General features: G+C 43.1%; 1 protein-coding gene across 1 annotated transcript in view; it reads right to left on the bottom strand.

The window, feature by feature from the left end:
* LOC120301051 (vigilin-like) overlaps nt 1-3,892 on the bottom strand; it is a 104,978-nt gene extending 101,086 nt beyond the window's left edge. The window contains exon 1 of the mRNA XM_039327764.1: nt 3,661-3,892. The gene's annotated coding sequence lies outside the window, so the exon portion shown is untranslated. The remainder of the gene's footprint in view (nt 1-3,660) is intronic.
* Nucleotides 3,893-27,668: the final 23,776 nt, after the last annotated feature.

Raw genomic sequence — 27,668 nt, 5'->3', positions numbered from 1 at the left:
CCCGGCACCCGACGATGCATAAGTGGGTTTTGGGTTGCAGTTTGGGCACTCAGTCTCTAAAAGGTTCGCCATCACTATGCTAGGCAACCTGAAACCTGATGGAGCCTAATCTGAATGTCTACAGATTACTCCCACATTCCAACAAGTTGGTAACTAGATGCAAACTCCGTCAGCTTCAATATCAGCCCTTCCCCCCCCTTCTTTCTTCCTCTTTGTAGGTCTGCTTTTGTTCACTATCTTTCCCAGCGCAGAATTAAAAAAAGAAAGCAACTCCACTGCCTCAGGAGCTTAACTTGGCTAACAGAGATGTGGTCCTAATCTTTGTTTGGAAAGAACTTCTAAGCAAAATTCATGTAATACGGCAGCTAACGTGGAAACCTTAAGAATGCAATGCTGGATCTAATAAATATGACTGATATTAAACATTGTTAAAGGCTTAACTCCCTCAATCGTGTGAGGTACTAATAACACTCTATAAAGCCTCAGTAAAACCATACCTAGAATACTGCAACCAATTTTGGTCACCACGCTATAAAAAAAGGTATTGAGACTCTAGAAAAAGTGCAGAGAAGAGCAATAAAGATGATTAGGGAACTGGAGGCTAAAATATATGAAGAACGGTTGTAGGAACTGGGCATGGCTAGTCTAGTGAAGAGAAGGACCGGTGAGACATGATAGCAGTGTTCCTATATTTGAGGGGGTCTCACAGAGAGGAGAGGAGAGGATCAACCTATTCTCCAAAACACCTGAGGGCAGGACAAGAAGCAACGGATGGAAACTAATCAAGGGGAGAAGCAACCTAGAACTAACTGACATTGAGAACGATTAATCAGTGGAACAACCTGCCTCCAGAAGTTGTGAATGTTCCAACACTGGAAGTTTTTAAGAAGAGACTGGACAACCATTTGTCTGAAACGGCATAGGGTTTCCTGTCAGAGCACGGGGTTGAACTAGAAGACCTCCAAGGTCCCTTTCAACTCTGTTATTCTATTCTGTTCTATTCTAACTCAGCCCAACATTTCCATGGCTAAGTAAGACAGTGGTTAAATGAGTTTTGCCCCATTTTATGACTTTTCTTGCCACAGTTGTTAGGTGAATCATAGCAGATGTTGAGAAACCTATATGCGGGTCATGGAATAATGGATGGAAATAATGGATCAATGAGAGATACAACCTAGAAATAAGGAGAACATTTCTGACAGTGAGAACAATCAACCAATGGAACACTTATAGGAGTTATAGGAGCTTCATCACTGAAAGCTTTCAAGAAGCTGTCAGAAATGGTGTAGGGTCTCCTGCTTGAGTGGGGGGTTCTAGATGACCTACAGCAGGGGTGTTAAACTGGCAGCCCACGGTCCGGATTCATCATTCGCAGACCACGCTTACCCCAGCTCCGCAAAGGCAAAAGACGTCATGATACGTCAAGTTTGACATCCATGACCTACAAGGTCCATTCCAACTCTGTTATTCTATTCTAACACCTGAAGTGGTAAAAGAGGAAGTAAAGAAAACATGGACACTATGTGAACAAGGGAGGCATGTGGGAGAATTTTTGCACTTTCTTTCATGAGTAACGCTAGCCTGAAAATATCATTGAGAACATTTGATTTCTTGAGAACACGGTCATTTCCAACTGTTTGATTGGTTCCTTGACCAATCAAGTGCAATTGTAGTCACACATCTGGATTTTATTTCCACATACATTTCATTTCATCCAACTCCAGTAGTTTTATTTCTATTTATGTTTTTAATAATGATTTTAAGGCTTTGTTTTTAGTTGTTTTGTTTCTACTGTACGCTACCCAGAGTCACATCCGTGAGGTCAGCAGATATTTGATAAATAAACAAACATCTATACATGCAAGACATTTGGATAGAATACAGTTTAAAAGTGGAATTACAATTCCTGCCTCAGAAAAGGAAATAAAATTGGAAGCCTTTGCTTAACCTCCTTCGGATCTTCCTGAGGGACATCTTGACCTGAATATAAATAGTTGTCTACAGATTTACCCAACAAAACCCTTCCAATAATCTACTCTCTGCAGTTTATATCAAGACATAAGGTTAAAGCTAGATACATTAAAGAAAAAAATTGTTTTAAATCAGTGGTTCTCAACCTTTTTAATGCCGCGACCCCCAACCGGTCGTAAGTCGAGGACTACTCAACCGGTCGTAAGTCGAGGACTACTCCACTGGTGCAGCACCGTTTGCAGAATGGGACTTTTGGCGGGCTCAGCAGGGCAGAGACAGCCTGGACAATTCCTATTGGCTTTTGAAAGCCAATAGAATAAAAGGGAGTAGCACAGCTAAGGAAAAGGGGGGAAAAATGGCGGACTGCGTTGTTTGGCGACCCCCGTGAAATGGTCGTTCGACCCCAAATGGGGTCCCGACCCACAGGTTGAGAACCACTGTTTTAAATGATGGGGTTTTCAGGCTACAACATTTCATTATTCCATATCAACAACTGAATGAAATGAAACCATCTTTGGAAAGTGGTTGCAACCTATCTGGTTAGGTTAGGGAATTCTGGGAGTTGAAGTCTTAAGCATCTTAAAAGTTGCTTAGGTTGAGAAATGCCACTATAAATCCTTACAGAAGAAAACAGAAAGTGTTCCAACCTCAATGGCAAGAGATGTTTTGAAAAAAAAAAAAAAAAAGCCCAAGTCGACAAAACCCACCTACACATTCTCCTTTAAACCTTGCTCTCCATCCTGCTCATCACCACGACCCCAGAATTCTTAGCCAGCAAGACTAGGGAATTCTGGGAGCTGCAGTTGCAGCTTTACCCAAAGGATCCCAGATCTATTCTTTATTCTGATTTCCTTTTATTCAGTTTTGAACAAAAACATCCACTTTAACATCAGTCTCCTTCTCCAGCAGCAGCCTCCCTCTTCCCAATCTGAATCCACTTCTTTGTCACAAAGCCATCCCTTTGGTTTCATTCTTTACTCGCCTCCCTCTTAATCCTTTGCTCAACCACTCCCCTCTTTGTGACCCTTACCTTTTCTTTCCCCATCTTCTCCTCCTGCACTCCTACCGAAGGATCTCAGTCCCAAACTGGAGTACACACTAAATCCTGCCATCTTGGACAGGCATTCACACACACCCCCCTTCACTAGACACCCCATGCTGTTCCCCTCCTTGCTTTGGACAGCCCCATGGACCCCCTAAGTCCCCAATTTCTTTAGTTGCCCTTTGGAAAACCAGAGAAGGGGAACTTACGTTCTCATTTAACCATCTCTTTGAGAAACAGGGAGAGAAAAAAGCAATATTGCTCTTTAGCCAGACCGTGGCGGAGACCCTCCCCTCTCCAATATTATCCTGAGCAGCCTTAGAGACATCTTTCCTTTGGGCCCAGCTTTTCAAGCTCTGCCCCCACCGTCCCCGATCGAGCGGCTGCACCTGCTATAACTGGCCCCAGAGGGACTACAGCTCCCATCCTCCTTTGCCAGCATCGATGCAGCCCTTCCTCTACCTGCACAAGGTAGATCACTCTGCAGAGAAATGGAGCTACACTTTCCCATTCACAGGGGAGCCCGAGCCTCTCCAAGGGGCAAAAGCGACTGCTCGGCCTCTCCAAAGGCCGGGGCCTGGAAACTCAGGCCGACCGGGGGGGGGGAGGGAGCCGGGCCGATCCTGCAGCCCTCCATGGAGCCTCACCTGCGCTGCAGCGGAGGGGCCCCACGAGAGGAGCTCAGCGTGGCGGTGGTGGTGGCGGCGGCGGCAGCGGCCGCCGCTCGGACCCGGGGGAAAGGAAGCCGCGAGGGGGCGGCGGCGGCGGCAGCTCCTCCACCGCCGGCGCTGTCGCCGCTTTCGCTGCCACTGCTGCCACTGCTCCTGCCGCAGCCTCCGCCCCCTGCCGCTGCCCAGCGCCGACTGACAAGCCCGCGCGCGGACTCGCCTCCTTTCTCTCCTGCCCGCCCCTTGCCCCTCGCGCGAGGCACGCCCCCTTTCCCATTGCCCACGCCCCTTTCCTCCGTCTCGGGGCCAATCATCGTTCCGTTGCGAAGCCAACTCCGCCCACTCTTGTTTCCCGAGGGGGGGTTCAGCTGCAGCGCGCAGACGCCGGTTTAAAGGGGAGGGGGTGTAAACATTCGCGCGCTGGGTGGAGCCGCGCGCTCCGACTCTCCTCCTTGTCCTTAGGGAGGCCTGAGGAAGAGCGAAGCCTTCACTTCCGGTGTTGTTTGGAATGCCGCCATGTGCGGGGCAATAGCGTGCGTGGAAAAGGGGGAGGTAACGCGTCGCTCAGGATTGAGCTTGCAAAGACAGAAGTCAGAAGATAATAAAACAGGGGAAGATAGGAAATGCCATGTTTTAAAGGGATACCAATGGTATCTCCCAGCATGCCTGTCGGTTTCCAACCTATGTCTAGTATATGCAAGGGAGAACCGGAAGTAAAAATGTTTACCTGTGCGCTTTCACCAGCTTAGTATGAGATCCTTCTGCAGAAAAAGAGGCACAGATTTGAATAATCTTTGGAAGAGGGGACATTTTCAACTAATTTATTCTATAGGGTCTACATAAATAAGGCTGTCACTCTCTGAAAGAATAGAATAGAATAGAATAGAATAGAATAGAATAGAATAGAATAGAATAGAATAGAATAGAATAGAATAGAATAGAATAGAATAGTTTATTTCCCCTTTCACCAACAGCCAGCCAAATGTTCAGACTGATTTCAGGTCTCTGATTTGGGGATCAGCTCATAAATTTGACTACTTATAGTGAAGATGAAAGAGGATCCTTACTGCCTGGTCAATAGGAGATCAGTTGCTGATCCCTCTGATGTTGTTGAGCCACGGCAACCACAAAAGCTTTCTCAATCAGAATAACATGATGGCTAGAGTTAGAAGGGACCTTGGAGGTCTTCTAGTCCAACCCCCTGCTCAGGCAGGAAAGTTAGGAAACCCTATACCATTTCAGACAAATTGTTGTCCAATCTCAAAAAAGTCCAGTGTTGGAGCTTTCACAACATAACAACAACAACAACAACAATAATAATAGAGTTGGAAGGGACCTTGGAGGTCTTCTAGTCCAACCTCCTGCTCAGGCAGGAAACCCTATACATTTCAGACAAATGATTGTCCAGTCTCATAACAACCTCCAGCGTTGGAGCATTTACAACTTCTGGTCCACTGATTAATTGTTCTAATTGTCAGGAAATTTCTCCTTAGTTCTAGGTTGCTTCTCTCTTTGATTAGTTTCCATCCGTTGCTTCTTGTCCTGCCTTCAGGGGCTTTGGAGAATAGCTTGACTCCCTCTTCTTTGTGGCCACCCCTGAGATAGTGGAACACTGCTATCATGTCACCCCCAGTCCTCCTCTTCATTAAACTTTTGGAGGCAAGTTGTTCCACTGATTAATTAGGAAGGAAATGTACCTGTGATTTATGGGAAGAGATTTGTGGTGCAAAAGTTTGTGTATTAAGGGGCACATGACATGGATTTTTGCAACTTAACATAGTTACTTTGTATTTTAATTTGACTTATTTTTCTCTCTTTTGAAATTATGTTCAAGTTCATTACAGACTGGAATGTAGGAAAACTGTTTAATCCTATCACTGTACATTCCTACGCTGAAAAGATAAACTACAGAAGGATGTCCAGATAAGAAAAAGTTTCTTAATGTCAACTGGCATCTGGTTATCTAACTTCAAACAAGCTTTGTAGTTGATTTACTATGCAAGGAGGTGTTACACTTATCTTGCCAACCAACTTTCCTCTTTCATTTTTGTTTGTTGTGTTAGCTATAAAAAGAAATGTCAGATGGGTCTCAGGGCTCTCCCTTTTCATCAGGACAGTCCACTTTATTGGGGTACCCTATTTAATAAACTGCTTTTAAATGATTTTCCCACTCGGTTGCTTATTGGGAAGGTAAACCGAGGCAAAACCTAGGGCCAGATTTGGCTATCAGTATGATGGGATCATAGATCATGCTAAGCTTAAGAGAGATGTGCCAATTCATTTATAGTGGTTTATGCAAAGCCTGCTAATTGTGGTTTGTAAGAACATGGTTTCTCACTCACCAACTTCTCTCTTCAAATGCATGACCCTAATTGGAGCCTTCATAAAAACCAAGTGTGGGAAGTCAGCCTCCCCCCCCAGAAAGAAATATTAAAAGGGCAGAAAAATATATTTCCTCAAAGGATCTTAAAGAGGCAGAAAAGCATGCCCAGTTTTCTTAATAGTCCCAAGTCTCCCTCCCCCAAACAGAAACCAGCTCTGTAGAAATGCAGATGTAAATCATTCAAGAAAGTTGAAGCTAGAAGATTAAGAAGACAAAGACACCTAAAATCTACATACCCCACCCAAACTCTAAGACAGGACATAATAGGATTAACACAGAGATACTAAAGGGCACTCTCAAACTCAGGTCAAAGTTCATGCCACAGGAACAACTCCAAACAAAAGGCTCCAGAGGGTATAAAAACCCACTCCCTACATGTGCTCTCTCTCTCTCTCTCTTTTCTTCCAGAGCCATCTTTCTGTCTGGCTCTCCTCTTCAATAAACTGCAACCTTCTTTCTAAAGCAGTCGCCATGTTGTTTATTCCCGGCTTGGACTGAACCATGATGAAGACTTTTCCTTCAACACAAGATATACATCAAGCCAACTTTTCAAAAACTATGCCTTCTCTTTTATTTATTGTCTGGAAAGACCGAACAAGTTTTCTGCTCAGGAATAACTATTTATTTATAAGGTCATCTTTATCCAAATGGAAGACCACACTGAATGGCCTCAAAAGAAAAACGGAATAAAATAAGAAAAAAAAATCCTGAATCCAGTGCTTTAGGAGGAGGACAATCTTCAATCTTCCCCCAATGTCCTCAAATTGTACTGCTTACATTCAGAGGGATGATGGTGTCATTATGGTCTACGGCAGTGTTTCTCAACCTCGGGAAGGGTGAGATTTGTGGACTTCCACTCCCAGAATTCCCATGGCTGGTTGGGGAATTGTGGGAGTTTGAAGTCCACACTTCTTAAAGTGGCAGAGGTTGAGAAAACACCAGTTTAAGTCAAGGACTAATGGATCAGAATGGGAGTGTGTCTGGCTCCCATGTTAGAGTAAAAGCCAGAATAATTGTGAAGGAAAAGAAGACCCTCACAATCTTGCATCTGAAGACTGAAATTCAGAAGTGTAAGCTCAGAATCCTAGGGGTGGGAGTGGGGCAGCCAGAGACTGCCCACTCTTGAAGTATGGTTCGGAACAGGGGGTCTTCAAACTTGGCCCTTTTATGACTTGTGGACTTCAACTCCCAGAATTCCTCAGCCAGCGTGCTTGGCTGAGGAATTCTGGGCATTGAAATCCACAAGTCATAAAAGGGCCAAGTTTGAAGACCCCTGATGTAGGCAATTGACTTTTCCCCCCATGTCTGTCTTCCAGGTGGTAATGAGGAGCAATTTCAAAAATTCAGGACTACAATAATTATCTCCTTGTATGTTTTTCAGGGTGGCTTTACTTTTATCGTTGTTTAATAGATAAGGCTTGCTCCTGGGGAGGAAAGCTATGGCAAATCTAGACAGGATACTAAAAAGCCAAGACATCACTCTGCCAACAAAAATATGTATAGTCAAGGCCATGGTTTTCCCAGTTGCAATGTATGGCTGTGAAAGTTGGACCATAAGAAAGGCTGAGCGCCAAAGAATGGAGGCCTTTGAACTATGGTGCTGGAGAAGACTCCTACGAGTCCCCTGGAATGCAAGGCGATCAAACCAGTCAGTCCTAGAGGAGATCAACCCTGACTGCTCTTTAGAAGGCCAGATCCTGAAGTTGAAACTCAAGTAGTGTGGCCACCTAATGAGAAGGAAGGACTCACTGGAGAAGAGCCTGATGCTGGGAAAGATCGAGGGCAAGAGGAGAAGGGGACAACAGAGAATGAGGTGGCTGGATGGAGTCACTGAAGCAGTAGGCGTGAACTTAAATGGACTCCAGAAGATGGTAGAGGAGAGGAAGGCCTGGAGGAACATTGTCCATGGGGTCGCGATGGGTCAGACACGACTTCACAACTAACAACAATAGACAAGGCAGTATTAAAATCACTCCAAACTGCTGGCTTCCTGTTCTGAGCCATACAGCATTAACAGGCACGATGCACTAGTGCAGCGGTTCTCAACGTTTGTGTGACGGCAACCCCCGTCACACAAACGTTATGCGCATGCGCAACGTGGCACGCATGGGGTGCCCGTGCGCGGCGTGCATGCGCAGCGGCGCCCCCATGCGCAGCGTGCATGCGTGGTGGCGCCCCCGGAGGCGCGCCGCCGCCCCCATGCGTGGTGTGCCATCCCCGGAGGGGACAAAATGGTGGATCGCCGCCTTTGGCGACCCCCGAAAAGTGGTCGATCGACCCCAAATGGGGTCGCGACCCATAGGTTGAGAACCGCTGCACTAGTGAGACAATTGAGAAAAAATATGAGCAACTCATTCCTACTGGTGCATGTTCACCTTCTATATTTATCATATAACTATAAATATATAAACATATAAAGAATGGTTGCTGGAATTGGGAATGTCTAATTTAATAAAAAGGACTAGGGGTGAGATGATAGCAGTGTTCCAATATCTAAGGGGCTGCCACAAAGAAAAGGGAGTCAAGGTATTCTCCAAAGCACCTGAAGGCAGGACAAGAAGCAATGGATGGAAATTAATCAAGGAGAGACGCAGTCTAGAATTAAGGAGAAATTTCCTGACAGTGAGAACAATTAATCAGTGGAACCGGGGGTTGAGGACCCCTGCTCTAGATCACATTGTGACTGGCAGCAAGCTGTGGGCGTATACTGGTCCAAGATCTATTTTTTTCCATGTAAACAATGCTGTGCTTCAATGGTTAAATGGCCTAGACCTTGGTCTTTGAACATATATTAAAAAAATATATATATACTTCATTATGTCCTACTTATCTAGGTGAAATCTTAATGTACAGGTAGTCCCCGACTTATGACTAGAACTGAGCCCAAAATTTTTGTTGTTAGGTGAGACAATTCTTAAGTGAATTTTGCCCCATTTTACAACATTTCTTGCCACATGTGTAGGTGAAACCCTGCAGTTGTTAAGTTAGAGACATGGTTGTGAAGTGAATCTGGGTCCCCCATTGACTTCGCTTGTCAGAAAAGGTGATCCCAGGACTCCAGAACACTGCAACCCTCCTACATATGAACCAACGGCCCAGCATCCGAATTTTGATCACGTAACCATCGGGAATGCTGCAATGGTCATAAGTGTGAAAAATAGTCATGTCACTTCTTTCAGTGACGTTGTAGCTTTTTTTTTATTTAAAAGTTTTATAAATTTATTACAATATAAAAAAAACCCCACCCCTTCCCCCTCCCCCACTTCCCAGAGCTGATTACAGGATAAAGAATAAAATAAACAAACATAATCTAACTAACATAAACCAACTATACTATCAATCAAAACCATAACAGACTTTAACTCCTTCTCAAAACAAATATTAACAAATTAAGTCAAAAATAATAAGATAATTAAAACTAATAATAATTATCTAAAATCTACTCAAAAGCAAGATAATACTTTTCAATCTCATATTTCTTCTGAATATAATCAATCCATCTTCTCCAAACCATAACATATTTTTCTTGTGAGTGATCCTTCAAATAGGCGGAGATTTTCGCCATTTCTGCTAAATTAGACACTTTAAGTATCCATTCTTTCAGAGTAGGCAGTAAGTTTTTCTTCCAATATTGCCGCACCAATAATCTTGCAGCTGTTATAAGGTTCAACATCAAATTAGTTTCTTTAACATCAAAATCTACAATAATACCCAACAAAGTGACGTTGTAGCTTTGAATGGTCACTAAATGAACTGTTGTAAGTCGAAAACTACCTGTATGTTGCTAGTTCATGCATGATATGCCATAAATAAGGGAAGGCAGCGCCATCTAGGGGACAGGTATCCATGCTGCAACTGTAGCCAGAAGACGCTAGAAAAAGCCATATTTCAAAATAAATAAATAAATACTGCATTTAAGAGGGCTTCTTAGATCCGTTTTACATGGGGAGAGAGCCACAGTGTGGTCAAACGTAGAATTGGTTAACTGGATGAGGCAATGAATGACAAGCTAGGAACTTTCAGTGCGAAAAATCAAACCCCTCTAGGAATAATCAACCCCATATTAGGAAGCTGTATAAGAAGAATCTTTTTCCCCTAAGTGTTTTTCCCCCTGTATATTAAAAGGGGGGGGGGAACAGCTCCTTTTTACTCACCATGCCAAGAGATACTGCCTGTTTTATATTTCTTCATTTTTTATATTTTAGTCAAAAGATTAAAATGCAAAATCCAAATGAAAAAAAATTAAGAAAGACAAAACAAAACTAGGCAAGAACACTAAAAAGAAAAATCTGAATTTAAAAGGATAAAAAAAAACCCACACATATTATCCCCCCCTAATTGAACACAGACAAATCTATTGCAACAGGAATAGCTTCCTTCCTTGCAAAGCAAATCCAAAATTTATAAGCATATACATCTATTTACAACTCAAATTTCTTTTATATACTGTACGTGGTGTAAGGACAGGGACACTGCCAGTTCTGATCATGAAGAGAGAACACTGAGCCACTTGGATTAATTCATCCTTCTAGTCAAATGGAGCATAGAATAAATTAATTCAGAGTTCTCCCTTGAGCTACAGTTGACCAGGCTCAAGTGATCATATTTTGGACCATATGAAGGCCAGCTCCTCTGAAAAAAAAAAACCATAATATTGTGAAAAGTGCAAGGAAAGAGGACAGTAGGTGGATGGACTTGGTTACCATAGCAATGGCTTCATTTTTTGAAGATCTGAAGGACCATTTTGGGAATAGATCATTCTGGAGAAAAATCTGTCTTTCTGGCTGCTAACAGTCAACACTGATTTGAGGCACATAATCCATAAATTGATCAAGGGATGTTAAGAGCGATTTGAAACCTTGAGGAGACATATGACCTTACATGGCAGGGAAACCAGTGTGAAATGGAACGACGGAATTGAAAGCTGACTCATTGCATTAAGTGACTTTTAACCATGGTTAGTTGAGCAAACCACGGTGGCGGTTCATACGTAATGCCAAGTCACAAATGACTGGTACCATGACTGCGTTCTTCTTTCCATCCTGCATAGAACAGCTGAGTGAATCCAGCTGTTGCGGTTGGTTATGGTTTGGCACGTTATTCAAACACAGCCACTTCTGGAGAATTGATGATGATTAAGCAAGCAATGATTTTAGCATGATTACAGAATATCAGTTTTGAAGCGTAGGAGGTTAAGCTTTGCCATTAGATTCTACCCTTCAATTTGAATTTCTCTTACCAGACTGGGCGCCTGTTCTTGCATGCTAAACTATGATTATTTGAAAAAAAATGGTTTGCTCTATTAACCCATTTCCTAGCTTGATATCACATCCAAACTCTGCAACAAGAGTCGATGTGATCTAGAGACTCAACTGTTCACTACAACAGGGCTTTTCAACCTTTCCACCCATTGTACCACTTTTAGGATATGGCAATATTCGAGTACCACCAGTCACCTAGCAAAGTGTCAAAAACTTGATGACCCCCCCCAAAGGAAAAAAGTGATAAAGTACAGGTAGTCCTCAACTTACAACAGCTCGCTTAATGACTGTTCAAAGTTACAATGGCACTGAAAAAAGTGCCCCCCCAAGCCACAGCTGAGCAAGACACCTGCCTGCCCACCCAGCAGCGCTCTTCCTCCTGTTCAAGATTTTCATTGTTGTGAGCATTTCTGTTGAGGATTGGCAGTGGGGGTGGGGTGGGGGGTGTTTGGTTTTTATTCCCCCCGTCTGCTGGGTGGTTACAGTAGGTTTTGGTCACGTCACATGATCCTGGGACACTGTGACCGTCATAAATATGAATCAGTTGCCAAGCATCTTAATGTAAATCACAAGACCCTGGAGATATTGCAACATTCCAGTTGATCGGCACTTGTTCTGGGCTCAGCAGAAGCGCCAGGATCAGCGCCGAGCTCCAGCTGGAGCCTGGCGCTGATCCTGGCGCTCCCACTGAGCCCTGACAGCCCCGAAGAAGCGCCAATCAGCTGGAAAGCGGCACTGATCCTGGTGCTTCCATGAAGCCCTGACAGCCCTGCAGCTCCAGCCATCTCTCGCTCAGGCTTGTGCGGTGTTGCCACCGGTTCAGCTCATTCCCCTCCCCCGCTACCACTTTTCTAGGATGGCCGCGTACCACCTGCCAGGTGCCAATGTACCACAGGTGGTACCCGTACCACTGGTTGAAAAGCCCTGCACTACAATACAGAAATCAACTTTGAACCAACGGCGTTTTGGTTTCAGAAATACAAAATTCAAATACTTTTTTGATCATTACCAATTATACGGGTAATCCCCAAATTTCCATGGCAAAGCAAGACAGTTGTTAAGTAAGTTGGCCTCCATTTTATGATCTTTTTTGCCACAGTTGTTAAGTGAATCATGTGGTTCTTAAGCAAATCTGGCTTGCCCCATTTATTTTGCTTGTCAGAAGCCAGCTGGGAAGATTACAAATGGTGATCACATGACCCCGGGACAGTGCAACAGTCATAAGTACATGCCAGTTGCCAAGTGCCCAAATTTTGATCATGTGACCCTGAGGATGCTGCAATAGTCCTGTGAAAACTGGTCATAAGTTACTGTTTTCAGTGGCATTGTGACTTTGAACGGTCACTAAACAAACAATTGTAAGTTGAGGACTATCTTATTCTCGGGGGGAGGGGGGAGAGAAAGGTGGTCCTGATACACAGGACTTACTGCACAGTTTTCTACAGTGCTTTTTTTGTAAAAAAAAAAAAAAAAGGTGCTGGAACTTATACATGTTATACAACCCGCCTTGCCTACCCTACAAGGTTCCATCCAAAAAAGGTGCCGGAACTCCGTTCTGGGCGTTTTATGACAAAAAAAGTCCTGGTTTTCTAGGTCTTTCACTGTCAAGCTCTTTTTAGACAGGGAGACAACTTCACTCGGCCTTCGGGCCAAAGGAAGTTGAGATTTGACAAGCTCAAAATGGAATCCATTCAGGCCTCCTTCAGTCTAGTGAGGAATTTGGTCATCCCACAAAGCTTGTAATTAAACTCCCGGGCTTAAGAGAGCAGCTGCCTGATTGCAGCTGATTATAATTCATCAGAACTTGGAAACTCTGCCAGGGGTGAGCTAATAAGGCTGGATTTGCCAAAGGTTTCGACACTAATGTGTAGATCCCTAAGTGGTTTCCCTGCAATAGTCACTCTTGAATCAAGCGGTTCCCTGCAATAGTCACTCTTGAATCAAGCTTGACTTCCAGCTACATGGACAATGTAATAGTATGTGAGAAAGATCTTGGAAAAGAGGGTCCAGAGACCCTGTTTAGGGAATGGTGAGATAAGGACCAGCATAGCTTATAACTGCATAATGGGTGCAGAAAGCAGCTCAGAATAACAGAGTTGGAAGGGACATTGGAGGTCATCTAGATCTAGTCAAACACAAGGCCCGGGGGCCGGATGCAGCCCGCAAAGTGGTTTCATGTGGCCCGCGAAGTCATCCTGGAAACAGTGAGGGAATGGCCCCTACTGCCTTGGCCCTGGCCCAGGCTGAGAGCCAATGTAAAATTTTGTGGGGGCCACCTATGCTGAAACACATTCAGTCTTAGCTCCACAAGGCTGTCTGGAAACAGCGAGGAACCAGCCCCTGCCACGTCGGTCCTGCCCCCTGGGTGCATGCTGGGGAGGTGTCACCCTTTGTGAGGAATGAAGAAATGGACCATGCCTTGGCGTTTGCCCCGGTCCCCTCCCCTTCTGCCAGAGACCCTCAGATCTGTCCCACTCCTGCCCAGGCCACCACAGGCACCCTTGAAGCGAACGATGTAGAGCTGGCCATGCCCACCCAGTAGGCCACACCCACTCCATCCACGCCCACCCAGTAGGCCACACCCGCTCCATCCACACCTACCCAGTAGGCTGCACCCACCCTGGCCACACTCAACCAGCTCTCCAAGGGCAACCCCAATGCTGATGCGGCCTTCAATAAAATTGAGTTTGACACCCCTGATCTAGTCCAACTCCCTGCTTGAGCAGGAAATCTATACCATTTCAGGCAAATGGTTGTCCAATCTCTTGTTAAAAACCTCCACGGCTGGAGCACCCCAAACTTTTGAAAAAAAGCCATTCCACTGATAAATTGTTCTCATTGTCAAGAAATTTGCTTCTTGTCCTGCCTTCAGGCGCTTTGGAGAATAGCTTGACTCCCTCTTCTTTGTGACAGCCCCTGAGATATTGGAACATGGCTATCATGTCACCCTAGTCCAGTGGTTCTCAACCTTTTTAATGCCGTGACCCCCAACCGGTCGTAAGTTGAGGACTACCCAACCGGTCATAAGTCGAGGATTATCAACTGGTCGTAAGTCAAGGACTATCAACCGGTCGTAGGTCAAGGACTTTCCTTGCCCAGGAGCACCGTGCATGCGTGGTGCCGCCCCCTGCGCTGGCCAAGGCATAGCTGGCAAGCAGCAGAAACGGAGCAGGCCGACCACCAGCTGGACCACCAGCTGGCCCAGCCCAAGGGAGGTAAGGCACCTGCCGGGCCCCACGCGCGCCAGCAACCCTCCCTGCGCCTGCCAGCCTCCCACCTCCCACCCCTGGCCCTCTTTTACTTACATTTTTAGTAGTTGCTCAGCAGGGAGGGGTGGACGCTTCCAGACAGCTCGCCTTCGCTGCAGACACCTTGCAGCACCGTTTGCAGAATGGGACTTTTGGCGGGCTCAGCAGGGCAGAGACAGCCTGGACAATTCCTATTGGCTTTTGAAAGCCAATAGAATTAGACTCTTTCAAGAGAGTCTATTCTATTGGCTTTCAAAAGCCAATAGAATAAAAGGGAGTAGCACAGCTAAGGAAAAGGGGAAAAAATGGCGGACTGCGTTGTTTGGCGACCCCCGTGAAATGGTCGTTCGACCCAAAATGGGGTCCCAACCCACAGGTTGAGAACCACTGCCCTAGTCCTTCTCGTCATTAGATTAGACATACAGTATCAATTCCTGCAACCATTCATTTGATGTTTCAGCCTCCAGTCCCCTAATCATCTTTGTTGCTCTTCTCTGTACTCTTTCCAAAGTCTCAACATCTTTTTTATATCATGGCGACCAAAACTGGATGCAATATTCCAAGTGTGGCCTTACCAAGACATTATAATGCAGTACTAATACTTCACATGACCTAGATTCTATCCCTGTTAATACACCCAGGATTGCATTGAGCCAGGTGCCACCTATTCTGTACCTATGCATGTAAGAAGGGATCCACTCCATTTTCTTGGGTTGTTAAGGAGACAGCGAGAGAATTGTATTTCCAGATTTGCAAGTGTAGGGAATGAGCACCCTGGTCCCCCAAGAATGAAATATTTGGGGGGGAATATTAAAAGAGATAGGATAGCATGTTTCCTCTAAAGGAGAAATAGAGAAAAAATCCTAACAAAGGCAGAAACTGCCCCAGTCTTCCTGCCTCAAGCAGAAACCTGAAGAGGTTAATCCTTCGGAATGGAGATTTTGTACTCTCTTCAGAAACTGGGCCATCCTATTCATAAGCAAAATGCCTTCAGCTACAGCTCCCACAGAAGACTGGAGCTGATGCGATTAGAAAAACAAAGACTCCTACATTCCCCACCCAGCTCCAAGGACAGGGCATGACCCTCCAGCCACAATGGGAATCAGGCAACAGTAATTAGAATACTAAAAGGGCACACTCAAGCACAGATCAAAGTACACATTTCACAAGGAACAGGTATCTCAAACATAAAACCCCAAAGAAGGGATCAAAACCCACCTACTCTCAACTCCATTTTGTCGGGCACCTCAGAAACAGGCTCCTGTCACTATGGTAGTTTCTGCCAACTAAACAAAGAGAGATCTCCTTTCCAAAACGCAGCCTGCCTTCGGCTCATTTCTACAGCGTCCTCCCGGCTTGGAACAGGACCTGATTTTTCTTCCAACATGAGATTCTGTTAATGTAGCGTCATAATGAAGTAGAAATAACTCATTTGGTCGGGTTTCATGACTGGTCTACCTTGCAAGACTGATAATAATAATAATAATAATAATAATAATAATAATAATAATAATAATAATAATAATAATAATAGTAAAGTTGGAAGGGACCTTGGAGGTCATCTAGTCCAACCACCTGCTCGGGCAGGAAACCCTACACCATTTCGGACAAATGGCTGTCCAGTCTCTTCTTAAAAACTTCCAGTGTTGGAGCATTTACTGCCTCTGGAGGCAAGCTGTTCCACTGATTAATTGTTCTCACTGTCAGGAAGTTTCTCCTTAGTTCTAGGTTGCTTCTCTCCTTGATTAGTTTCCACCCGTTGCTTCTTGTCCTGCCTTCAGGTGCTTTGGAAAATAGCTTAATTCCCTCTTCTTTATGGCAGCCCCTGAGATATTGGAACACTGCTGAACAGAAGCTTCCCATATCATTTTTCTTGGCAGCAATTGGACAACTAGCTTGCCACTGATTTTGTCTGGGTTTTATCTTCTGTTTTCCTTTTCCAGGTCCAAGGACTCTCCAGGCATAACCACACTTGACATGTTGGAGATCAATCAAGCTCAGCTAGGCACTGCTTCCGGGAAGAGATTGAGGGCTGGCTCAGGAATTTTGAGAGAAGAAGTCCATAAGTCATAAAAGGCCATCGTTCCCCAACCCTGGCATAAATAAACCTCCAAGTGGCCTCAACACCTCTCAGAGAGAGTACTAATGACCAGATGGCTGTAAAGAAATATAATCCTTTCCTCCTTCCCTCCCTCTATCCTATCAGATCCTATCTTTCCATCCGCACCATTCTGTCACAACCAATGAAGCTTTTTGGATCAGAAGTGAAACTTCTTCTTCTTCCTCAAGGAAAAAAAAAAGAGTCCAGTTGCATTTTGAAGAAAAAAAAAAACCTTTAAGACAGCGAGAATCCTGATTTTGCAAGGAAAGAGGCAATATTTATATTCTAGATCAGTGGTGGCGAACCTATGGCACGGGTGCCAGAGGTGGCACTCAGAGCCCTCTCTGTGGGCACGCGCGCTGTCGCCCCACTCCTAAGCCTTCAGCTGGGTTTTATAAAACCTTTTCACTTTAGGTCTCGGCTGCCGTGTGCAAAAAAAAAAAAAAAAGGTTCAATCAATCAGTCAATTTCAACTTCTCGCGGGAAAAAAAAAAGATCTCGCAAAGTTGGAATTGATTGATTGAACTTTTTAGTCCCACCCAGTCTGCCCTTAGCACTGCAGCCGTGCCCAGCCAATGGGCCACACGCACCCAATTGGCCACACCCAGCCAATGGGCCACACCCACCTGGCACCCGACGATGCATAAGTGGGTTTTGGGTTGCAGTTTGGGCACTCGGTCTCTAAAAGGTTTGCCATCACTGTTCTAGATTAACTTTCAGCTTGTGGTTTGCAGATGAAGGATGACATACATACAGGTAGTTCTCGACTTAGTTAGTTTAATGACCATTCAAAGCTACAGTGGCACTAAAAAAAGTGACTTATGACCATTTTTCACACTTATGATCATTGCAGCATCCCCTTGGTCACGTGATCAAAATTCAGATGTTTGGCATACTTATGACGGTTGCAGTGGCCTGGGGTCACATGATCCCTTTTTGCAACCCTCTGATAAGCTAAGTCAGTAAGGAAGCCACATTCACTTAACAACCATGTTGCTAACTTAACAACTGAAATGATTCCTTGAACAACTGTGGCAAGAGAGGTCATAAAATGGGGCAAGACTCACTTAAAAACTGTCTCATTTAGCAATGAAAATTTGGGACTCAGTTGTGTTGAGGACTGCCTGCATTGACTCCAAGACATCATCAAGGTGCTTGGTCTCCATCCCTAAGTGCAATCTTTAATACTTTGCTGGCACTGTTATTACAGTTGCACAATCATCTCTTGAGAGTTTTGCCATTGTTCCAGCTGGCAGTCAGTGGCTGAGGACAAAAGAATGACTACCGAGTCATGTCTCAGCACCCGAGAGGCTCTTTACGTCAATGCTCATAGCCTGGTTGGTGAGTTCCTTCTCCTTCCATGATAGATGCCTTCAACCTCATCATGTCCTGCCCTGGAGCAAGGGAACCGAGATGACATCTTGAGAACAGGCTCTAGCCTGCCCCGTGTGTGGTGATTCATCTCTCTACACTTGGAAGGAAGTACAAATAGGAGATGCCTACTGAGTTGGAAGGCATTGTGTTTGCAGCTTCCTTGCTACAGCAGTTTCCCTGCGGGATACAAGGACACAAACAACAAGGATTTACCAGAAGGATAGCATCGCTCTCACAGAGATTCCACCCAGCCCATCAAGAGTAGCCTTCTTAATGCCAGCTGAAGATCTTCAGATGAACACCAGCTCAGAAGAAGCGTGGCCAGTTTGCAGAGGACATTTCGTCTACTTAAAAGCAGATGATTTGGCCCAATGGCCTGCCAATCAAACCAGGGAGCCCTTGTCAATGGCTCAGCCCAAGGATATGCGAGTTTTCGACTCCTTCCAGCTAAGCCCAGGGAAAGAAGGTGACCGTGAGGTGGTCTTCGACTGCTTAGAAGGTCATTGCAGGCCCCGTAAAAGCGAAGCTTATGAACGCTTCCTCTTCCGGATCCGTTTCCAGGAGCTTGGTGAGCCATTCGAAGATTTTGTGGCTGACTTGCAGTACAAGAGTCATTTCTGTAACTTTGGAGACCAGCGTGTGTCTATGGTGAGGGATCAGGTGATTGTGGGCTGCCGAGACCATCTAGTCAGGCAACAGTTGCTTCATCATGATCATCTGGGTCTTGAGGAAGCTCTGCAGATTTGCCGTTGGGCAGAGGAGAAGCAACTGCAGCCTACTGAGGATTCCTGTAGCCATCCCAAAACGAGTTCAGATGAGGAGAAGGTTTTATTCCAGAAGGGACATGCCAAAGAGAAGAAGCACCAGACCTCACGAAGGAAAGCACGGTGTGTCCGGAAGATGGGCAAGATGCTAAACCATCGGCCTCAAGAAGTTGACAACTGCCCTAGGAGCGAGTCCTTCAAAACATACATTTGAACCAGACCATTAGTTTGAATGAATGGAGTATTGAGTGAAACACTGAAGCCATGCTTGATGGATAGTTCATTCTTCTGCCATGTAGAGCTGGACCACTGAAACTTCTCTGAGCATCTATGTTGTATGATGGAGGTTGTGAAGGCAATAGGTGGTCTTCCTTAGGTCTCCAGAAAAAGGACCCGTTGTGTCGTTTGTAAAATGGAGGCTACGGTCTTATGCAAAGTTGGGTAAGTCACTCAACCTTGATTCCCCATCTAACAACTGCAAATAAACCTCTGCTAAGTAAATTGACTTCAAATGTCACGTGCTGGAATTCCAGCAGAAAACTAAGCCTAGAAGATTATAGGGAGACACCCTCTAAAGTTGCCCATTTATGTGATTCAGCTGACTTAAACTGGAACTGTTCCGGTTCTTGAATTCTACTGGCATACATCTTTCAAATTGGGAAATTTAGCTTATGAATGACTAAGTCCTATGTTCATTTCATCAGGAGAAGTATGAAGAGAGAGTGACTTTTAAAAGGAAATCAAATTACTTGAAACAGCCTAGTTTTGTTGGGATAAAGATCTGAGCAACTGAGCCATAAATAAAGATTTCCTTTTCCCAATTTTTAGAGCTATTAAAATCTGTAAAGAACTATGTGTCAACTTTCTGTTTTACATTGTTAAATTATTCAGAAGTGTTTGTGGCTACAAACCTACTGATGTCTACATATTTATCTACCAAGTTATTTATTATCCCAAATAAAAATTTGACTTTATTACTAGCATGGTTTGGTCCTTGGGTCTTTTAATTATTTTAGATTGGTATGCTCTACACCAGGGGTTCTCAACCTTGGCAACTTTAAGACTTGTGGACTTCAACTCCCAGAATTCCTCAGCCAGCAAAGCTTAGTCTTAAAGTTGCCAAGGTTGAGAACCTCTGCTCTACACATACACTCAGAGGAAATGAAAACTCCATTGAATGTGCTTGGATATAACTTTTGATAAAGTTAATTAGGGTAGGATGGTTTTCTGTATCTGTTTCTGCCTGCATTTTTTCTGACCCCACCCCTCACAAAAGCCTCTTTAAAAGGTTAGAGACCCCACCTGAACAGTACAAGATAGGGTAAGTATAATTTCTAAGAAAGAGGTAATTTTTCAAATAAGCAGGAGAAAATGTTCAAAAAGCTTTCCAACATTGGAAAAACATACACTACTGAGAATATCAGAGCTTAAACTTGGAGAATATTCAACAATGGCAAAATGAACAAAAGGTGAACCCAGTGTAAGCAAGAACAGTTTCCATATATAGTTTATATTCACAACGAGGCATTATATTTAGAGTAGGGTTTTGAAGGGAAAAAGTAAATTGATTAGAATGAAATCAAAAATACACAAAACGAGTGTAAATGTTTAGAAATATTATATGTCAGTTAAATACAACAAAGGGGAAATTAATTTACGGCGACCTGCTTCACAAATGTCATGAGTTATGACTGAAATTGCAAGCTAAATTATGATCATAAGTATGCCTAACAACTGTAGAACATTAACTCACTCTTCAGAGAAGGAATCATGTACAGGTAGTCCTTGACTTACAACCGTTTATTTAGAGACCGTTGAAGTTACAACGGCACTGAAAAAAGTGTCTGATGACTATTTTTCACACTTATGACTGTCACAACATCCTCGTGGTCATGGGATCAAAATTTGGGGGCTTGGCAACCAGCTCATATTTATGACAGGCAGTTTCCCAAGATCATGTGATCACCTTTTGTGATTCGTTGAATGACGGCATCACTTAATAATGGCACTGATTCTCTTGACAATGGTGGCAAAAAAGGTCGTAAAATGAGGCACACTTAAAAACTGTCTCGTTTAGCCATAGAAATTTTGGGGTCAGTTGTGGTCATAAGTTGAGGATGGGTTGGTAATTTATAATAAAAAGGTGGACAGGGTTTTTAAGTCCCATGTTTTAAGAACTGCTTTATTGTGTGTCTGGAAGAAATATTATAGATTAAATTCTAGAATACCGTTGTGGGGAATTCCTGGGCATGCTATAGAGGGGATAAGGAAAGGAGTGAAAATGGATAGGATTTCTTATAAACAATTGCTTAAGTGGGAAGGGAATAATTGGCAATTAAAATCTATGGAGGAATTAACGCAAGAAAATATTATTTATTCTTGGTTTCAGTATAGGCAATTATTAGAAAGATGGAGTATAGATCAAAAAGTGGGTTTTATTATGGAAGATGTGAATTTGATGAAACAAATTAAAGATCAAAGTCGAGCTCATATAAAAAGAGTTTATAATGTTTTAGTGGAATTGGATTCAGAAACAGAATTAGTTAAGGATTGTATGGTTAAGTGGGCTCAAAATTTTGAAGAGCCGATTTTATTAGACACATGGGAGATAATTTGGGTGAGGAATGTTAAGTTTACCCAAGCTCAAAATTTACGAGAAAATTTTTATAAAATGTTTTATAGGTGGCACCTTGATCCACAAAAGATGTCTCGTATGTATCCGAATTTACAGCTCAAATGTTGGAGATGTGGTTGTTTGGATGCAATGTACTATCATATTTGGTGGTCATGTAGAAATATAAAGGCTTTTTGGATTAAGATTTGGTGGAACATTCAGAAAATTTTTAATAGAAGGATAAAATTTACACCACAATTATTTTTGTTAGGTATTATTGAAGATTGTGATGGTAAAGAGATTATCTTAATGTTGAATTTTATTATGGCGGCAAGGTTATTGATTGGGCAATATTGGAAGAAAGATTCCTTGCCTACTTTAGAGGAATGGTTTCTTAAAGTTTCTTATCTATCAGAAATGGCTAAAATTTCGGCTTATCTGAAAGACCATTCACAAGAGAGATATAATTCTGTGTGGAAAAGATGGGTAAATTTTGTACAGAATAAATATGGGATTAGAAAGTATTATTTAGCCTTTGAATAATTTATAGTTTAAAGTAGTTATAGTTAGATTTGTTGTTTTTAATGTATTGGAGTTAAAGCATTTTTAATCTTTTTGGATGTATGTATAGTTGATTGATGTTTATTTAATTTGTATGTTTTTTCTTGTTTTTTTTTTTAACCCTGTATTCAGCTCTGGGAAGGAGGGGGGAGGGTTATGGAGGGAGGGGGGGAAGGTATATTATTGTAAAAAGTTTATAAAAATTTCAATAAAAAAAAAAGTTGAGGATGGGTTGGGAAAGGTAAGCAAAATGGCATGTTCTGGATATGGACATTGTAGTCTGCTTCAGTGAACAGAAAGGATTCACACTGCAACAATAAAAGCAATTCCTGGCTTTCCCTGCCACTTCTTGCATCAAACTGTTCACATCCTATCCAGAAGTCCTTCCTTTTTTCCGCAGGTGGCTGTGGATTCTGGGCATCCCTCGTTCCCATTTCACTTTTGGAGACGTGCCCAGGCATGTTGTTGAACTGAGCTGGAGAAGGTAGAAGAATAGCCTCCATCCAGACTCTTGGGAAACATTGCCTGCAGGACATCTATGCATGAGAACCTGGAAATATGCCTTCGCCACTGCCTGAGCATGAAAAGACTTTGCCTGGAGCATCAGGGAAAAATAACAAGTATGTTAACATTGCTGGGTTGAGTCTGCAGGATATGCTCAGGCACGTGCCTTCAAAATGGTATCTGGTCAGGAGAAGCTGGACAGGCATCAAAGCTGAGTTGACACAAAGGAGATCGACCCAATCATTAGCCACTTCCAACTGCTTGCGGCTCCTGTCTGCCAATTAATTCCCAGAGGATGGATGTTTCTGATTCAACTCCCATAGAAAAGAGAGAGACAAAAAAGAACCCATGTTATAAGTAGTCCTCAACTTATGACCACAATTTTAGCCCAAAATTTCTGTTGCTAAGTGAGTTTTACCCCACTTTATGACCATTCTTGCTACAGTTGTTAAGTGAATCACTACAGTTGATAAGTTAGTAACATTCACATTGACTTTGCTTGTCAGGAGGTCGCAAAAGTGATCACATGTTCCCGGGACACTGCAACCGTCATAAATATGAACCAGTTGCCAAGTGTCTAAATTTTGATCATGTGCCCATGGGGATACTGCAACGGTCATAAGTGTGAAAAATGTCCATAAGTCAGTTTTTTCAGTGCTATTGCAAGTTTGGACAGTCACTAAATGAACTATTGTAAGTTGAGGACTACCTGAATTTTGCTCAGCAGCAGAAAAACAGGGAAGAGAGAATTCAGCACCAGGGCTGACCTCTTTGTAGATTTACACGAGTGTGGACATTTCTGAGATATTCCACACATGGATTAAAGAACTGGAATTTCCCATAAAGCCACAGCACTGGTGTTGGCACTTAAAAATCAAAAATCATAGCTATAGGTTTGAGATGAAGATGGATTCATCCAAAAATTGTATTCAGGACATGTGGGACGCCCGAAAGAATTTGTTTAAAATGATGGACATCAGATTTTTTTTCTTAATGCAGAAGATATAAAAAATCTGAGGGGTCTCTGATTCACATTATAGTTTCTTTTGGAGTTAATATATTAATATATTAATTGTATTAAGCTTAATTAATTATATTATTAATATAATGTATAATGTTAATTTAATACAATATGATACAATATTATATAATTAATATTACTTGTATTAAATAATTAATATATTAAGCTGAGGTAAATCATCTGAGACTGTATACTAAATAGTATACAAAACGCACAGAAGAAAAACACTGGGAAAAAGGGAAGTGCTCCCTTTATACCTATGGCAACCAATCATAGCATAGATTACCTCACAAATGAATCAGCACTCTCTAACTAATTAATCACAACTTCCGGCTTATTGTACACTTTACTGTTCCAGCTACTAAATATGTATGTGTGTGTGTGTGTGTGTGTGTGTGTGTGTGTGTGTGTATGTATATGTGTGTATGTGTGTGTATGCGTGTATCTATACATACACACACTGCTGCTCGAGGCACGAAGCTGAAAGCACCAGCCTGAAGATGACGAATGGGACTTCGTCGAAACGTCGCCAAGACACTTCCAATTTTACGCGGGAGAAAACCCGAACAACCAAAGACCTACATACAAACACCCGCGAAAACCTCAGAAAACACACACACACACACACACACACATATATATATATATATATATATATATATATATATATATATTCAATAATGATGGTGAAAATGCGACTCCCGGGCATAATTATAAATGGAATGAATAAAGCGCGTTCACCAGGAGAGTTTAAAGTTAAAATACTTTAATTAAAGTATTTTACTATATTAAAAGGTTGCCAAGCTTTCGTTGGGAAAACTCCCCAACATCTCCAGGAGCTACACCTCCTCCCTACCAGAAACAATCTGATATAGACTACCCAGAAACCCCCCAACAATATCAAGGGGAAACCACACCCCCTTTAATTGGAGAAAACAACAATAATGACATTGGAGCGCTTAAGAAATTTGAGGATAGAACCACTAAATTTAGCACTACCCATAATAATAATAAAGGTGAATATCCCATACAGAGAGGGGAGAAAAAACATGTGATGACGACCCGTTCACTTGATAAAAGGGAAAGTAACATGAGCGGGGAATCTGCCCAAATACCAACAGACTTTTGCTCACAGAAATGGGGGGGATTTAACTTGAATATTGACCTACGAGGGAAGATGAGCATGGGGGACACCATGATGGAGGAGGATGATTCAAACATTGAAAAATACCACATCCAGTTGATGCTTGTACATGCGAGCGAAGATAAATACGGGAGCACGCAGCAGAGGAAAGATGTTAAATTGCAGCCGATGAAGCCCCGCCTCCATGGTAGGATACACAATGACATCAAACTAAATCCCCCCACTGCAACGAGAGCCAATACTGCCGGGAGAGGGCGGAACATAACTTTAACAATACCCCCTGAGGTCGACGGAAATGTGAACAAAAGTGCTCGAGAGAACGACAGAAGAAATCTTTACTCCGATTCCCCCGCCCACCTATCAGCTGTTCAGCAGGGAATGCTAGCACAGTCTAGGAACCACGTGCAGACGTCTATGGAACCCGTTTGAATCACCTTGTTAGAAACGGTCTCTCAGCCCTGAAGATGTTGGGGAGTGAAGATGACGAATGGGACTTCGTCGAAACATTGCCAAGACACTTCCAATTTTACGCGGGAGAAAACCCGAACAACCAAAGACCTACATATATATATATATATATATATTTGTTTTCTGAGGTTTTCGCGGGTATTTGTATATAGGTCTTTGGTTGTTCGGGTTTTCTCCCGCGTAAAATTGGAAGTGTCTTGGCAACGTTTCGACGAAGTCACATTCGTCATCTTCAGGCTGGTGTTTTTAGCTTCTTGCTTTGAGCAGCAATGTGTGGTTTTAGCTGTTTCTTCCTTTTAACTGCCAGTGAGGGTATGAACTGATTGGATGGGAGCTTGGCTGTGTTCTGATTGGGTGGAGGTGTGTTCTGAATGGTTAGGGGCTTGGCTGTGCTCTGATTGGCTGGGGGAGTGTTCTGTTTGGTTGTGCTCAGGTTAGTCTGAGTTGCAGAGGGGTTTAAGATTTTGGGGTTAGGGAGTCGTTTGTCAATAAGGGCAGGTTTCCAAATGGCTGGTAGGCGGGAGGTATCATCTCGCTTGTTCATGCTGTGTGGGCGTTTTTCTATCTCGATGGCTTCTCTGATTATTCTGTTATTAAAATGTTCACTTTTGGCAATGGTTCTGGTATTTTTAAAGTCAATTTCATGTCCTGTGGCTTTAAGGTGTTGGACCAGGGAAGATGTTGGTTCCTCTTTTTTGACTGAGTTCTTATGTTCTTCAATGCGTGCACTTATTCTTCTGTTGGTTTGTCCGATGTATGTGGTGGGACAAGTGGTGCATGGGATTTCGTATACTCCTTGATTTTCTAATTCAATTTTATCTTTGGGGTTTCTAAGGATGGTGGATATTTTTCTGTTTGTGCAGAATGCTGTTTTGATGTTGTGTTTATGGAGGATCTTACTGATTCTGTCTGTGGTGCCTTTTATGTATGGGAGGAGGGCTTTGCCGTTTTCTTGTTCTTTGTCTTGGATTTTGGTGGGGGTTTCTTTTTGGATTAGGTTTGTAATCTTATTTCTATGGAATCCATTGGATGTTAGTACATTGGTGAGAGTGTGTAGTTCGGGTTTTAGGTGTTGTTCGTCAGCTAAGCGTTTTGTTCTGGAGATGAGTGTCTTGGCTACAGAGTTGATCTGTGCTGGGTGGTGGTGTGAGAGAGCGTGCAGATAGCGGTTTGTGTGTGTTTTCTTCTGGTAGATGGTGTGTCCTAGGGAGCCATTGGATTTCTTGTAGAAGCTAACAACCAACTTCCCTTCCTGGATGTCTTAGTCTACAAGAAATCCAATGGCTCCCTAGGACACACCATCTACCAGAAGAAAACACACACAAACCGCTATCTGCACGCTCTCTCACACCACCACCCAGCACAGATCAACTCTGTAGCCAAGACACTCATCTCCAGAACAAAACGCTTAGCTGACGAACAACACCTAAAACCCGAACTACACACTCTCACCAATGTACTAACATCCAATGGATTCCATAGAAATAAGATTACAAACCTAATCCAAAAAGAAACCCCCACTAAAATCCAAGACAAAGAACAAGAAAACGGCAAAGCCCTCCTCCCATACATAAAAGGCACCACAGACAGAATCAGTAAGATCCTCCATAAACACAACATCAAAACAGCATTCTGCACAAACAGAAAAATATCCACCATCCTTAGAAACCCCAAAGATAAAATTGAATTAGAAAATCAAGGAGTATACGAAATCCCATGCACCACTTGTCCCACCACATACATCGGACAAACCAACAGAAGAATAAGTGCACGCATTGAAGAACATAAGAACTCAGTCAAAAAAGAGGAACCAACATCTTCCCTGGTCCAACACCTTAAAGCCACAGGACATGAAATTGACTTTAAAAATACCAGAACCATTGCCAAAAGTGAACATTTTAATAACAGAATAATCAGAGAAGCCATCGAGATAGAAAAACGCCCACACAGCATGAACAAGCGAGATGATACCTCCCGCCTACCAGCCATTTGGAAACCTGCCCTTATTGACAAACGACTCCCTAACCCCAAAATCTTAAACCCCTCTGCAACTCAGACTAACCTGAGCACAACCAAACAGAACACTCCCCCAGCCAATCAGAGCACAGCCAAGCCCCTCCATTCATCCAGAACACAGCCAAGCTCCCACCCAATCAGTTCATACCCTCACTGGCAGTTAAAAGGAAGAAACAGCTAAAACCACACATTGCTGCTCAAAGCAAGAAGCTAAAAACACCAGCCTGAAGATGACGAATGTGACTTCGTCGAAACATTGCCAAGACACTTCCAATTTTACGCGGGAGAAAACCCGAACAACCAAAGACATATATATATATATATATATATATATATATATATATATATATATATATATACATTGCTCCTAGAAGTACGAAGCTGAAAACACCAGCCTGAAGATGACGAATGGGACTTTGTTGAAACGTCGCCAAGACACTTCCAATTTTACGCGGGAGAAAACCTGAATAACCAAAGACCTACATACAAACACCCGCGAAAACCTCAGAAAACAAATATATATATATA

Source organism: Crotalus tigris, unplaced genomic scaffold (genome assembly GCF_016545835.1).
Source record: "Crotalus tigris isolate CLP2741 ecotype Arizona unplaced genomic scaffold, ASM1654583v1 scf7180000024367.1024689, whole genome shotgun sequence".
NCBI lineage: Eukaryota > Metazoa > Chordata > Lepidosauria > Squamata > Viperidae > Crotalus > Crotalus tigris.
Note: the sequence above shows the minus strand (reverse complement) of the source record. Positions and strands in the feature narration are given on the sequence as shown.